The sequence below is a fragment of the Mandrillus leucophaeus genome, unplaced genomic scaffold (assembly GCF_000951045.1).
Source record: "Mandrillus leucophaeus isolate KB7577 unplaced genomic scaffold, Mleu.le_1.0 Scaffold123, whole genome shotgun sequence".
Lineage (NCBI taxonomy): Eukaryota > Metazoa > Chordata > Mammalia > Primates > Cercopithecidae > Mandrillus > Mandrillus leucophaeus.
In genome coordinates this window covers 1,771,861-1,785,259 of record NW_012100654.1, presented here as the reverse complement: position 1 = coordinate 1,785,259, position 13,399 = coordinate 1,771,861, and the positions used below count along the sequence as shown (strand labels likewise).

The 13,399-nt window shown below is 36.5% G+C and overlaps 1 protein-coding gene across 4 annotated transcripts in view; it reads right to left on the bottom strand.

The window, feature by feature from the left end:
• The window catches only part of ZNF148 (zinc finger protein 148), a 105,006-nt gene that overhangs the window by 28,643 nt on the left and 62,964 nt on the right, over positions 1-13,399 (bottom strand). The window lies entirely within an intron of this gene.

The window sequence follows — 13,399 nt, the reverse complement described above, 5'->3', positions numbered from 1 at the left end:
CAAGCTATTTTTCTCTTTTTCTTTTTTAACACAAAGGGCCACACATTAAATAATATTAAGCTTTGTAGACCAAAAGGTAAATATCAAGGATACTGTATACAAACTCATGTAATAAGAGAGAAAACAATTTCCACAACAATTTTATTAATGAAGTGCAAACTCTAATAACAATGCATAACTTTTCACCATACAGGTCTACTGATGAAAACACTGGAATTCTCTTTTATAGGGCTTCAAAATTAGCATTCCCTATCATTAAAGTCAATTGTAAATGTATGTTAATGCTGATCTGCAATGAGATTTTATGCATTTCATCTTTGAAACCATCTTGTCACAAAGACATACTGATAACAATCCATGAAAACGTTATTTTATCAAGCATTATTTACCACTTAGAAGGCATTTACAAAAAATTTTATTAGATCCCTGATATTTGCCTTTTATCATGTATTACACTGGAGATTAATTACTCCCAATTAAAGAGCAGGTAGAGTTGCAGAATTAAGTGGATTCTGAAATATGAAAATTCTCTTTGCACTTGCATCAAGGTCCAAAATCTGATGAAATTGTAGTTTGAGCTTGGAAAATATATCCACTGCCTATTTGTGTGAGAATGGAGATTTTGCTTCTTGTTCTAACTTATATCACAGGAAGTACATAAAGCAGCATTTTGTGATTCAATATCAGGTGCTGTCAAGATAACTTTATCATGGGAGAAATTTTACATATAGACACTGGTTTCCCTTGTAATAACAGACTGAATTTATTAAGAAACATTTTCAAGTCTTCAGCAAAAGCTAATTTCCAAAGCTATTCTTCAGTGATTGAGACTGGTGCTATTAATTCAGAAAAAGTTTAATTTTGGCTTTACATTCAAAAGCTCCCAATAAGACTTTACCATTTCTAAGATATTAAACTGCTATACAGTAGAGTAAGTCAGAACATTCAGCTTCCATAGCTGACAGAAATTCACAGAACATTGATAACAGTTAAGTCCACCAGAGCAAATGAAGTTCACTATTCACACTATTGGTTCAATGACACATAATGTATTCAAATGTTTCTCACAAAGTACTGGTCACAAATACTACCATGAAAGGCCATAAACTTTAAATGCTTTGTATTATTTCTCAAGCTTCGTAAATTAGTCCAACTAAACTATTCTGTTCCACATGTATTTTTTTTCCCCACCATTCGCTGTAACACAACTTAGCAGATCCACTTCAGTTTATATTAAAATAATGTTTTGTCAAGTTCTTTAAAATATTCATTTTTTTGAAAACACCTTGACATTTAAGTTGCATACCATTCCATTTATCCATTTAAAGTGTATAATTCCATTTTGAAACTATTCTTGCCTATGGTTCTTGCACAGAGACGAATTCTTCAGTCACTTCAAACCTTGTATTGACTTCTTGAATAAGTAACAGTGTAATATTGTAGTAAAAGAAGAAATATATATTTAGGCTGGGCACGGTGGCTCTGCCTGTAATCCCAGGACTTTGGGAGGCAAAGGCGGGTGGGTCACCTGAGGTGAGGAGTTCAAGACCAGCCTGGCCAACATGGTGGAACCCTGTCTCTACTACAAATACAAAAATTAGTCAGGTGTGGTAGCATGCACCTGTAATCCCAGCTACTCAGGAGGCTGGGGCAGGAGAATCACATGAACCTGGGAGGCTGAGGTTGCAGTGAGTCGAGATTATGCCACTGCACTCCAGCCTGGGAAATAAGAGAAAGACTCCGTCTCAAAAAAAGAAAAAGAAATATACATTCAATTTTTGTCCCCAGGTCCAGACAAAGAGCTCCTAAAACTCTAGTAATTTCCTGAGTGATTGGGGTGATAAAAGCATCTTTTGTTCTAGTATTTGGTCTTTGTCCCTGATTCCTGACAGAGCTCCTAAAATCCTTTCAATTTCCTGAGTGATAGGAGTGTCTTTTGTTCCTGACACAGAACTCCTAAAATCCTAGGAATTTCCTGGGTGATAGGAGCCTCTTTCATTCTAATGAGGAGACTCTTTCTGGGACCCTAGATAGCTTCAGGATAGGGGCTGGTCACCAGAAAGACAAGGCCTTGAGTAGAAGCCTAGAAATTTCAGCCCCATTCTCCTCAACCTCCAGGAACGGAAGAAGGGCTAGAAACTGAGTTAATGATCAATCCATCATGCCTACATTACTAACCTCCATAAAAGTCCCTAAGTAATGAGGTATTGAGAGCTTCTGGGTTGGTGAACACATCCAAGTGCCAGGATGGTGGCACACCCTAAATCCACAAGACAGAAGCTCCGGTACCTGGGACCCTTCCAGACCTTGTCCTGTGGACCCTCTTCATCTGGCTGTTCATCTGTATCCTTTATAATAAAATGGTAAATGTAAGTAAAGTGCTTTCCTGGGTTCTGTAAACTGTTATAGCAAATTATTCAAACTCCCTCCCCCTGTGATTTATAGCCAGTTGGTCAGAAGTACAAGAGGCCTAAACTTGTGATTGGCATCTGAACAGGGGGCAGCCTTGTGGGACTGAGCCCTTAACTTGCAGGATCTGATGCTAACTCCAAGTAGTTAGTGTCAGCATTTAATTAAACTGTATAATAGGACACCGGCTGGTGTCCAGAGTTGGAGAAGTGTTTGTTGGTATGAGGAAAAACCCACACATTTGGTGTCAGAAGTGGGTAGAAACAGATCATAGTAATTGGTACCATCTGTCAACTCATCAATAGCCAAGGAAAGCCACTTGAAATCATCTGCTTTGTTTTTTAATTGACTATTGATGTTGATACCATGTAGGATTTCATTTGAGAATCAGAGTTCCATCAAAAAAAGTTTAAAAGCCATTCTCCTATATTAGTTTCACTCCAATTTCTTCTGTTTATACTACTATTAAATTTCACCTGTAATTATTCTTCCTCTGAAATGTCTTTCATGTCCATTTCATTCCATTTTCAGTCTTAAGGTCTTTTTCAGACCCTTATCACCTAATAAAATATACTTTGCTAGAGTATGATAGTAGTATTCCTAAGAAATCTCATTATAAAACAATCATTTCAATGAGGCAGGGGAAAGAGAGACTGAGATTAGTTTCAGAAGTTAGTTTCCTTCAGGGGAAAAAAATTTAATAGCTAATTAATTAGATCTACAATGCAAACACTGATGAGCAAATATATCCAGACTGTTACAGAGTAAGTAGCTTTAACTCTCAGTTCAAAAGAGTAATGACTTCATGTAAACTTCAAGTTTACACACAATATTCCAAGAACAGCTTTCAAATACAAAATATCACGTAAAATACAAGGGGGGAAATGAACAAAAATACTTCTATTCTGCTAAGACAGTATGTTACTACTACTTATTTTTTTGCTGCAATATTTTACTTTTTAATGTCAGAAAAGGCCTAGATAATGTTAGACATTGAGCAAATTCTCCTATTAAATAATCTACCAGAAGTCTGGATGATTAAAGCATAGCATCAATATTGCTTTTAGTAGCCAGCTTCCACCCATCCTGTAACAATCAAGAGCTTCTTCAGCCTTGCCTGGTATCTCATCTTCTTAACAACAGCACTTCAAAAGTTTCCCAGACTGTCTCTAGTATTTCTGTTGAAGGTTTCTGCATAAGCCAAACCCCCTTGGATCTGTCACAGAATCCTAACATTTTAAAATAATACCTTTCAGGTTCCTATAGGTCCACTGTCTATTTCTCCTAAACATCATTTAAGAAAACAAAATGTCTGAAGAACAGGTAGAGCACAAGATTTTTCTATTGGGATAAAGTTGGACTTTCTCAGGACTCTAGAGTCACAGTGGATCAAACTCCATGTCCTCTCCCTCTATCCATTGATAAAGAACTCAAAGGTTGGTGAAGTGGGCAAGACCATATATGACTGATTTTTAAGGTGAAGAGGGATGAAGTGGGAAAGAATATATATGATTTTTAAGGTAGAGTTCCTCCATTATATAAGTACAATAGGCCCATATAGAATACTGTGGGTCTTCAAACAGCAACAAATAGGTTGTTCTTTTTGTGTTTGCAGTCATTTTGTTTTTTTCATGAATGCATTTGTCTCTTTAATTTTAACTAATCACACAAATGTAAAACAAGAAAGAGTAGGGGTCATTATTCTTGTATCAGATAAAACAGACTTTAAACCAACAGTAAAAAAAGACAAAGAAGGTCATTTTATAATGACAAAGGATTCAATTCAATAAAAAGACTTAGCTATCCTAAATATATACGCACCCAAAACTGGAGCACCTAGATTCATAAAGCAAATATGTCTAAACCTAGGAAAAGATGTATACAGCCATACAATAGTGGGAGACTTCAACATCCCACTGACAGCATTAAATGAGGCAGAAAACTAACACAGAAATTCTGGACAAGTGTCTGATTTCTCACTTGACCAATTGGACCTAATAGACCTCTACAGAATACTCTACCCAACAACCACAGAAAATACATTTTTCTCATTTGCACACAGAACATACTCTAAGATCAACCTCATGCTGGGCCATAAATCAAGTCTCAATAAATTAAAAAAAATGGAAGTCATACCAAGCACATTCTCAGACCACAGTGGAATAAAAATAGGTATCAATACCAAGAAGAACCCTCAAAACCACATAATTACTAGAAACTAAACAACTTGCTCCTGAATGACTTTTGGATAAACAATCAAATTAAGGCAGAAATCAAAATATTCTTTGAAATAAATGAAAACAAGAGACACAACCTACCAAAATCTATAGAATGCAGCAAAAGCAGTATTAAGAGGAAAGTTTATAGCATTAAACTCCCATATCAAGAGGACAGAAAGATTTCAAATTAACAATGTAACATCACACCTAAAGGAATTAGAAAAACAAGAACAAACTAATCCCAAGGCTAAAGGAATAAAACAGAGTAGAACTAAATGAAACTGAGACCCCAAAACCATACAAAGAATCAACAAAACAAAAAGTTGGTTTTTTGAAAGGATAAACAAGACTAACAGACCACTAGCTAGATTAACAAAGGAAAAAATTCAAGTAAGCACAATCAGAAACAACAAAAGTGACATTACAACTAATCCCACAGAAATACAAAAGCTCCAAGGAGATTATTACGAACACCCCTATAAACAAAAACTAGAAAATCTAGAGAATACAGTTAAATTCTTATAAACACACAACCTCCCAAGATTGAATCAGGAAAAAATTCAAATCTTGAACAGATCAATAAGGAGTTTCAAAATTAAATCACTAATAAAAAACACACCAACCAGGGGGAGGGGGGAAAGCCCTGGACCAGATGGATTCACAGCTGAATTCTACCAAATGTACAAAAGACAGCTGGTACCAGTCCTACTGAAACTATTCCAAAAAATCAAGGAGAAGGGATTCCTCCCTAACTCATTCTACGAAACCAGTATCATCCTGATACCAAAATCTGGCAAAGACACAATGAGAAAAAAAAAAACACTAAAGGCCAGCATCCCTGATGGAAATAGATGCAAAAATCCAGAACAAAATACTAGTAAACTGAATCTAGGAGTACAACAAAAAGTTAATTCAGTTTGATCAAGTATGCTTTATTCCCGGGATGCAAAGCTGGCTCACCATACGCAAATCAATGAATGTGATTCACCAAATAAACAGAATTAAAAACAAAAATCACATAATCATATGATCAGCTCAATAGACACAGAAACAGCTTTTGATAAAATCCAACATCCTTTCATTATAAAAATCCTCAAAAAACTAAGCATCAAAGGAACATACCTCACAATAATAACAGGTATCTATGACAAACCACAATCAACATTATGCTGAACAAGCAAAAGCTGGACACATTCCCCCTAAGAACTGGAACAAGACAAGGACTCCCATTCTCATCACTCCTCTTCAACACAGTACTGGAAGTCCTAGCCAGAGCAATCAGGCAAGAGAAAGAAATAAAAGGCATCCAAACAGGAAAAGAGAAAGTCAAATCGTCTCTCTTTGCTGACCATATGATTCAGTATCTAGAAAACCCTAAAGACTCTGCCAAAAGACTCCTACACGTGATAAACAATTTCAGTAAAGTTTCAGAATACAAAATCAACAGCATTTCTATACACCAACATTCAGCTGAGAGACAAATCATGAACATAATCCCATTTACACTAGACGCACATAAACACACACACACACACCCCCCCCTCATACCCTAGAAATACATCTAACCAAGGTGAAAGATCTCTATAAGAAGAACTACAAAACACTGCTGAAGGAAATCATAGATGACATAAACAAATGAAAAAAATGTTCCATGTTAATGAACTAGAAGGAATCAATGCCATTAGAATGTCCATACTTCCCAAAGCAATCTACAGATTCACCACCATCCCTATCAAACTACCAATGTCATTTTTCACAGAAATAGAAAAAAACTATTCTAAAATTTATATAGAATCAAAAAACAAAAAACAAACAAACAAAACGACAGCCCCAACAGCCAAAGCAATCCTAACCAAAAAGAATAAAACCAGGACTTCAAACTATACTACAGGCTACAGTAACCAAAACAGCATGGTACTGGTACAAAATTAGATACACAAACCAATGGAACAGAACAGAGAACCCAGAAAACAAAGCTGCACCTACAACCAACCGATATTCAAGAAAGTTGGCAAAAAATAATCAGTGGGGAAAAGACTCCTAATGGAGCAGCGGAAACTAGCTAACCATATCGGGAAGAATGAAACTGGACTCCTACCTATCACCATATGCAAAAATTAATGCAAGACAAATTAAAGACTTAAATGTAAGACATAAAACGATAAAAATCCTGGAAGAAAACCTAGGAAATACCCTTCCAGACACAAGCCTTGGCAAAGAATTTATGACTAAGTCCAGCAATTGCAAAAACAACGAAAACTGACAGGCAGGGCACAGTGGCTCACACCTGCAATCCTAGCACTTTGGGAGGCCAAAGTAAGAGGACTGCTTGAGGCCAGGAGTTCAAGACCAGCCTAGGCAACATGGCAAGACCTGGTATCTACAAAAAAGCTGCAACAAAAACAAAAACTGACAAGTGACACCTGAAGAAACTAGCATTTCTGCATAGCAAAAGAATCAGCAGAGTAAACAGACAACCTACAGAATGGGAGAAAACATTCTCAAACTACGCATTCAACAAGAAACTAATATCTAGAACCTGTAAGGCAGTTAAATCAACAAGTAAAAAACAATTAACCCCATTAAAAACTGGTCAAAGGACATGAGAACAGACACTTCTCAAAATAAGACATACAAGCAGTCAGTATATGAAAAAAGCCAGGCACAGTGGCTCATTCCTGTAATCTCAGTACTTTGGGAGGCTAAGGTAGGTGGATCACTTGAGCCCAGCAATTTGAGACCAGCCTGGGCAACACGTTGAAGCCTGATCTCTACAAAAAGCAAAAATTAACTGGGAGTGGTGGTGTGCACCTGCAGTGCCAGCTACTCGGAAGCCTGAGGTGGGAGGATCACTTGAGCCTAGGAGGTCGAGGCCGCAGTGAGCCCAGATCATGCCATTGCACACCAGCCTAAGTGACATAGCAACACCATCTTAAAAAAAAAAAAAAAAAAAGAACACCATAATGACATACTCTCTCACACCCCTAAGAAGGGCTATTACTAAAATGTCAAAAAATAACATATGTTGGTGAAGCTACACAGAAAAGGGAACATTTATACACTATTGGTAGAAATGTGAATTATTTCAGCCACTGTGAAAAGCAGTCTAGAGATTTCTCAAGGAAGTAAAAATAGAACTACCATTTGACCCAGCAATCCCATTACTGGGTACATGCCCAAAAGAAAAAAAAAAAAATTCTACCGAATGACACATGCACTCATAGGTTTATGGCAGTACCATTCACAACAGCAAAGACACACAATCAACATAGGTATCCATCAGCAGTGGACTGGATAAAGAAAATGGGGTACATATACACCATGGAATACTATACAGGTATAAAAAGAGCAAAATCATGTCTTTTGCAGCAACATGGATGCAGCTAGAGTCCATCACCCTAAGTGAGTTAACGTAAAAAATAGAAAACTAAGTAACACATATTCCCACTTACAAGTGGTAGCTAAATCTTGGGTACATGCAGACATAAAAATGGGAACAACAGACACTAGGGACTCCAAAAGGAACAGGAGGAGGAGTGGGGGAAAGGCCTGAAAAACTTCCTATTGGGTACTAGGTTCACTGACTGGGTGACAGAATCAATAGAAGCCCAAATCTCAGAATCGTGCAATATCCCCTTGTAAGAAACTTGTATATGTACCCCCTGAATCTAAAGTAAAAATTTTAACTAAAAAAAATTGTAATAATCAAACTACAACCTTGTCAATTCACTCCTAGGTAATTAAGAGTAAACTTAATTATCTAGTATATTTGCCAGAATATATTTTCTGGAATAGTATAATTGCAAATAGTATAATTACCGGAGTATATTTTCTGGAATAATTAAAAATGTACACTGACGCTAGGCACAGTGGCTCACGCCTATAATCCCAGCACTCTGGGAGGCCAAAATGGGAGGATCGCTTGAGCCCAGGAGTTCCAGACCAGCCTGGGATAGATAGGGAGACCCCATCTCTTAAAAAAAAATACAAAAAATTAAAAAAGATTACCCAGGCATGGTGGTATGCTTCCAATATTCAAAAATCCTGAGGTCTTCGGGAGTCTGAGTTTAAAGAAGTAATTATTTTTCCAAAAGAATATGGTGTGAAATAATTTGTCAAACAAAGCATTATATCGAGACCCAACTGAACGAATGTTTCATCTTCTGTAGAATGTAAAATAATTTTTCAAGGGGCCCTACATTAAAGGAAGGCAGGTTAACAAGTCAAAGAGTAGAGAAACTTATCTTGTTTTAGAGTACACTTTCTACAGTTTTTGAAAATATTTTAAAAGGGGAAATCAAACCATACTATGGTCAAATAAGAAAAATAAGAAACTACTGTCAAAAGTAACTTCAGTCAGGCATGCTGGTGCACCCCTGTAGTCCCAGAAACTCAGGGAAGCTAAGGCGGGAGGATTGTTTGAGCCCAGGAGGTAGAGGCTGCAGTGAGCTATGATCACGCCACTGCACTCCAGCCTAGGCAACAGAGGGAGACTTCACCTCTGAAAACAAAAAAAGTATTTAAGTTTTACCTACTTTCTCAAAATGACCAAAACTAAAGTAATATTACATTCCTTAAAGCTTAACTATGTTGTTCCATTTGTTTTAGAAAAATTTAAATACCTAAATTTGATTAATACATTTGTAATTATGATTAAATATTTTTGCATAAAAATATTAAATATTATACAATTTTTTTCATATTATGATTAACAAAACAGTAACATATTTTCCAAATTTCCATCTTTCCTCACAAAACAGTATTTTTTTTAACATGGCAGTTAAATGCCTTGGTATCTTGTAATGCTTTGCAAGATAAATCTGACACTCCTTAGCTTAGCATCAAGGCTAGACAATGCAATTCCAAAATCAAGCTTTCTAGACTTATCTCCTCACCCCCACTCTCCCCGTCCTTCCTGCTCTCCTCAGAACGGCTATTTACATGCACATCTTGTCTCTGCCCACTCCATTGTGAAATCCGGTCTTACCCCTCCACCCACAGACTTCCTTTCAGTGAAGCATAGAAGGCTACATACATACAGGTTACAGGCCAGGTCCAGGACTGGCTTTGCCCTTACCTGAACAAAATAAAAATCTCCCTGGTTAAAACCAAAAGTTGATGTCACTTCGAAATTTCCTTGGTATTTGATGTACCCTTTCAATAGCATATTGGTTAAGGGCACAAACTTTGAAGAGCTAGATTGTTATTTACCAGTTATACACACTGACGGAGGTGACTTAATCATTTTGAACCTCATCTGTAAAACAGGAATACCAGTACCCTCCTCACAGGACTGTTGTGTGGATAAAGTGAGACAATTTATGTATGGGGTTACCAGTGCTTGGTGGAGAACAGGTACTCAATAAATTTACTTGAGTATCACTAGGCTTATGATAATGATGAATTCTTAGGAATTGCTAGTTTTTTTTAAACTACAATGAAGTACCTGCCTCCTTCTGGTTCTTCTAAGCCAGCATATATGACACACTGCTTGGCCTCTTGTCCAGCATCTTCAAGTGTCTGGGTGTTTGCCTTGTCTGCCTCAGTTTTAACTTTAACTGTGTGTGTTTCTGAATCTATTATCTGAGTATCTGTTTACCTATTCTTGCTCAACGATTCCCAACTTCCCTCAGTACACTGTAGATTTTCCTTCTGGTCCTGGCTTCCATCATGCCTTTGCTTTACTACCTATGGTTCCTGTGATGACACTTGACTCCCATGCAACACATGGATTACAAAGTCTAAATCAAATTCACTCTTAGGGTCACTTAAATTCTATCTCTTCCATGAAGCCCCAATCTGAATCCTGTCTGGTCTATTTCAATGAAATTCTAAAGCTCAGGTTGTCTGCACCACTGTGTTGGAAATTTGACATATGCTTTATCAAACTGTGAGTCGCAGGATTCACATGTTCATTCACTCAATGACTACATAGAAGAACGAGACCACTTCAACCAAGTCTCAATTTGTTAAAGACTTGTTAAAACAAATGCTAAACATCTTTTTTAAATATAGCTGCTATGAACTAACAAAGAACATTCTATATAGATTTGAGGGGTAGGGATACTCATCCATAAAATATACACACTTAATTGAAAACTGGGCAACTTTCATTATAAAGCCTCTGATTTGCCATATTTCTGTTGTAAGACATAATAATAAAATGGAATCAATCTTCTGGATGACTTCTCCTATCCTCCTAAACAAAAAAAAAATTTAAGTATGGTTTAATATTTTTATACATATATCAGGTTTTTATAAATTTATATATATAATTACACCATACTTTAATTATATACATATATACACACACATATACATGATTTCTTTTATTGTCTTTACTGAGATATTTTGATATATAGTGTTAAGCTTTTGCATGTTTTATGTATAACCAATCTTTTAGTAGGAATTATTAACAGCTTTGCAGATTTAAAAAAAATGGTTTCTGAAAGCTTTGTTAAAGCAGAAAATGTCAGTCCCAGCAATCCATACTTCTCTGCTTAATACTTCCTTGGCAAGATCTGTCCATGCCAGTGCAGTCTGGGCTTTAGCAATCACAATGCCAGGAGCTTGTAGTGCACACAACATTCTCAGTTATACAAACAGTATTCATTTCCTTCATCCTCACAAATTAAGAGTTAAACTCTAAGTAGGTCTTTAACATTTTCTTTCTTAAGACTTCTCTGTTAAAGCTAATTAACTATAAATTAGGGCTTGAAAAACGTGAGCAGAAAACTAATTTTTATCAATAACTGAACCATACTAAGGGAAATAAAAAGGGTTAAGCTACGTTAGTCAAGGGTAAATCAACATTCTCTCTAACCCCATCCCATTAACCCAACTGGTTTACAAAAATAAAAGTGCGTTATTATTCAGCTATTTAATACAGCTATTTTATACAGTTGTGAATAAAAGTCATAGTAAAGAGGAAAAGAGGACTGCTGTATTTTTAGGCATGAAGAACACCAACTTAGATGACAGGTTTTCCAGTATTTTTGTATTTTTAAAGACAGAACTGTATACATCTAAGAACTAAAGGCTCAAAAAAGAACCTTATGGAAAAAGAAACCTAGTGAACATATATAATTCTGAGTGATTTCGTTTTTTCAAAAATTTCTTTTGTTTTTGGGAGGAGAATCTCTTTTTTTTTTTGAGATGAAGTCTGGCTCTGTTGCCCAGGCTGGAGTGCAATGGCATAATCTCAGCTCACCACAATCTCTGCCTCCCAGGTTCAAACGATTCTCCTGCCTCAGCCTCCCGAGTAGCTGGGACTAAAGGCTTGTGCCACCACACCCGGCTAATTTTTGTATTTTTAGCAGAGATCGGGTTTCACTATGTTGGCCAGGCTGTTCTCAAACTCCTGACCTCATGATCCGCCTGCCTCAGCCTCCCTAAGTGCTGGGATTACGGTGTGAGCCACCACACCCAGCCAGGAGGAGAATCATTTATAAAAACTTCCCTATAGAAATAGCTTCGTAACATTTTTACTAATTAAAATAAAAAATAAATTATGAAACCTGGCATAACTAAAAAGCAACCATAATTTGTATAACAGAACATCAGGGTAGGTATTCTGTGGCTTACTATTTAGAGGAATTTACAAAACTAAAATTAAAAATGGTACTTAGGTTTTTTACTCTTCAATCCCTCTTGGTGATAAGACTGGAAGTTTCTTAGAGTAAAATGCTCATTGGGTGAGAAGAAAATAACACAACTACGGATATATGCCATTCTAACATTTATTCTATATATGCATTTTTAAAATAGGCACCTTAGACAAGGAAAGGGCACGTCAGACAAAAGTACTTGATCCACAAGGAAATCTGCCAGTGATGATAAATATTTAACCTTGATATGCACTTGATCAGTAATTCTGGCCCTAAACAAAATGAACAATTAGAATTATCTTCAACCTTAGCCTCAAGTCCTCATCTTCTCTCGCACACCCAAAACATCACCTAAATAAAGGATCTGTGATATTTACAAAAAAGATAATATTCACAAAAAAGGTAAATCTCCCATAATTGCCAAAAATAGCAGTCCTGAGGGTATTTAAAATGTGAGTTTTCAGTGCCTTAATCTAAAGGAATAAAGCTTAAACCAGAATTTCAGGGATCAGCCTTTGGATGAAAAAGTACACTCCCCTAAATTGGTATTTCATAGCCAAGCCCAAATTTAGGAAATGAAATTAAATAATAGCCTGTCTAGGGCATGTTAAACATTTTACCTTTTGAAACCAAATCAACTATGTTCTTAGTTTTAGTAAGACACAGGTTTCTTTATGGTTGGCCACAGCTACCAAGCGAGTAATGATTTTTAACCATGTTGCAAAGGGGCAGAGAACGGGCTTGGAGGCTTGAGGGACCAGGAGGAGACAGTATAATGAGACCTAAAGGGAGAAGGAAGGGTGTATGGAAAATGGAGCCTTTAAGGGCTGATGGTTTTCACCAACCTTTGAGGGTCAGTTAGGTGACTCATTACTCACTTGACAATTAGAAAATGGATAGAAATATGGAAAATCTTTTTTAATGCTGTAACTATTTAAATGTATTCTTCTAAACTAAGGGCCTACAGAGAAAGAAAGCCTTCACGTGGGCAAACTTTAGGGCACTACCCTCCTCCAAAAATAAAAGCCATTTAGAAAATGAAAGAACAGTAAGAACATAATAATAAATGATGGAGACCTATTTGTGGTTCTAGATATATATTCCCAAATAGGTTTAACAAAAAACATTTTACTGCCTTTGAAAAGAATCTACAAAAAGAATCAA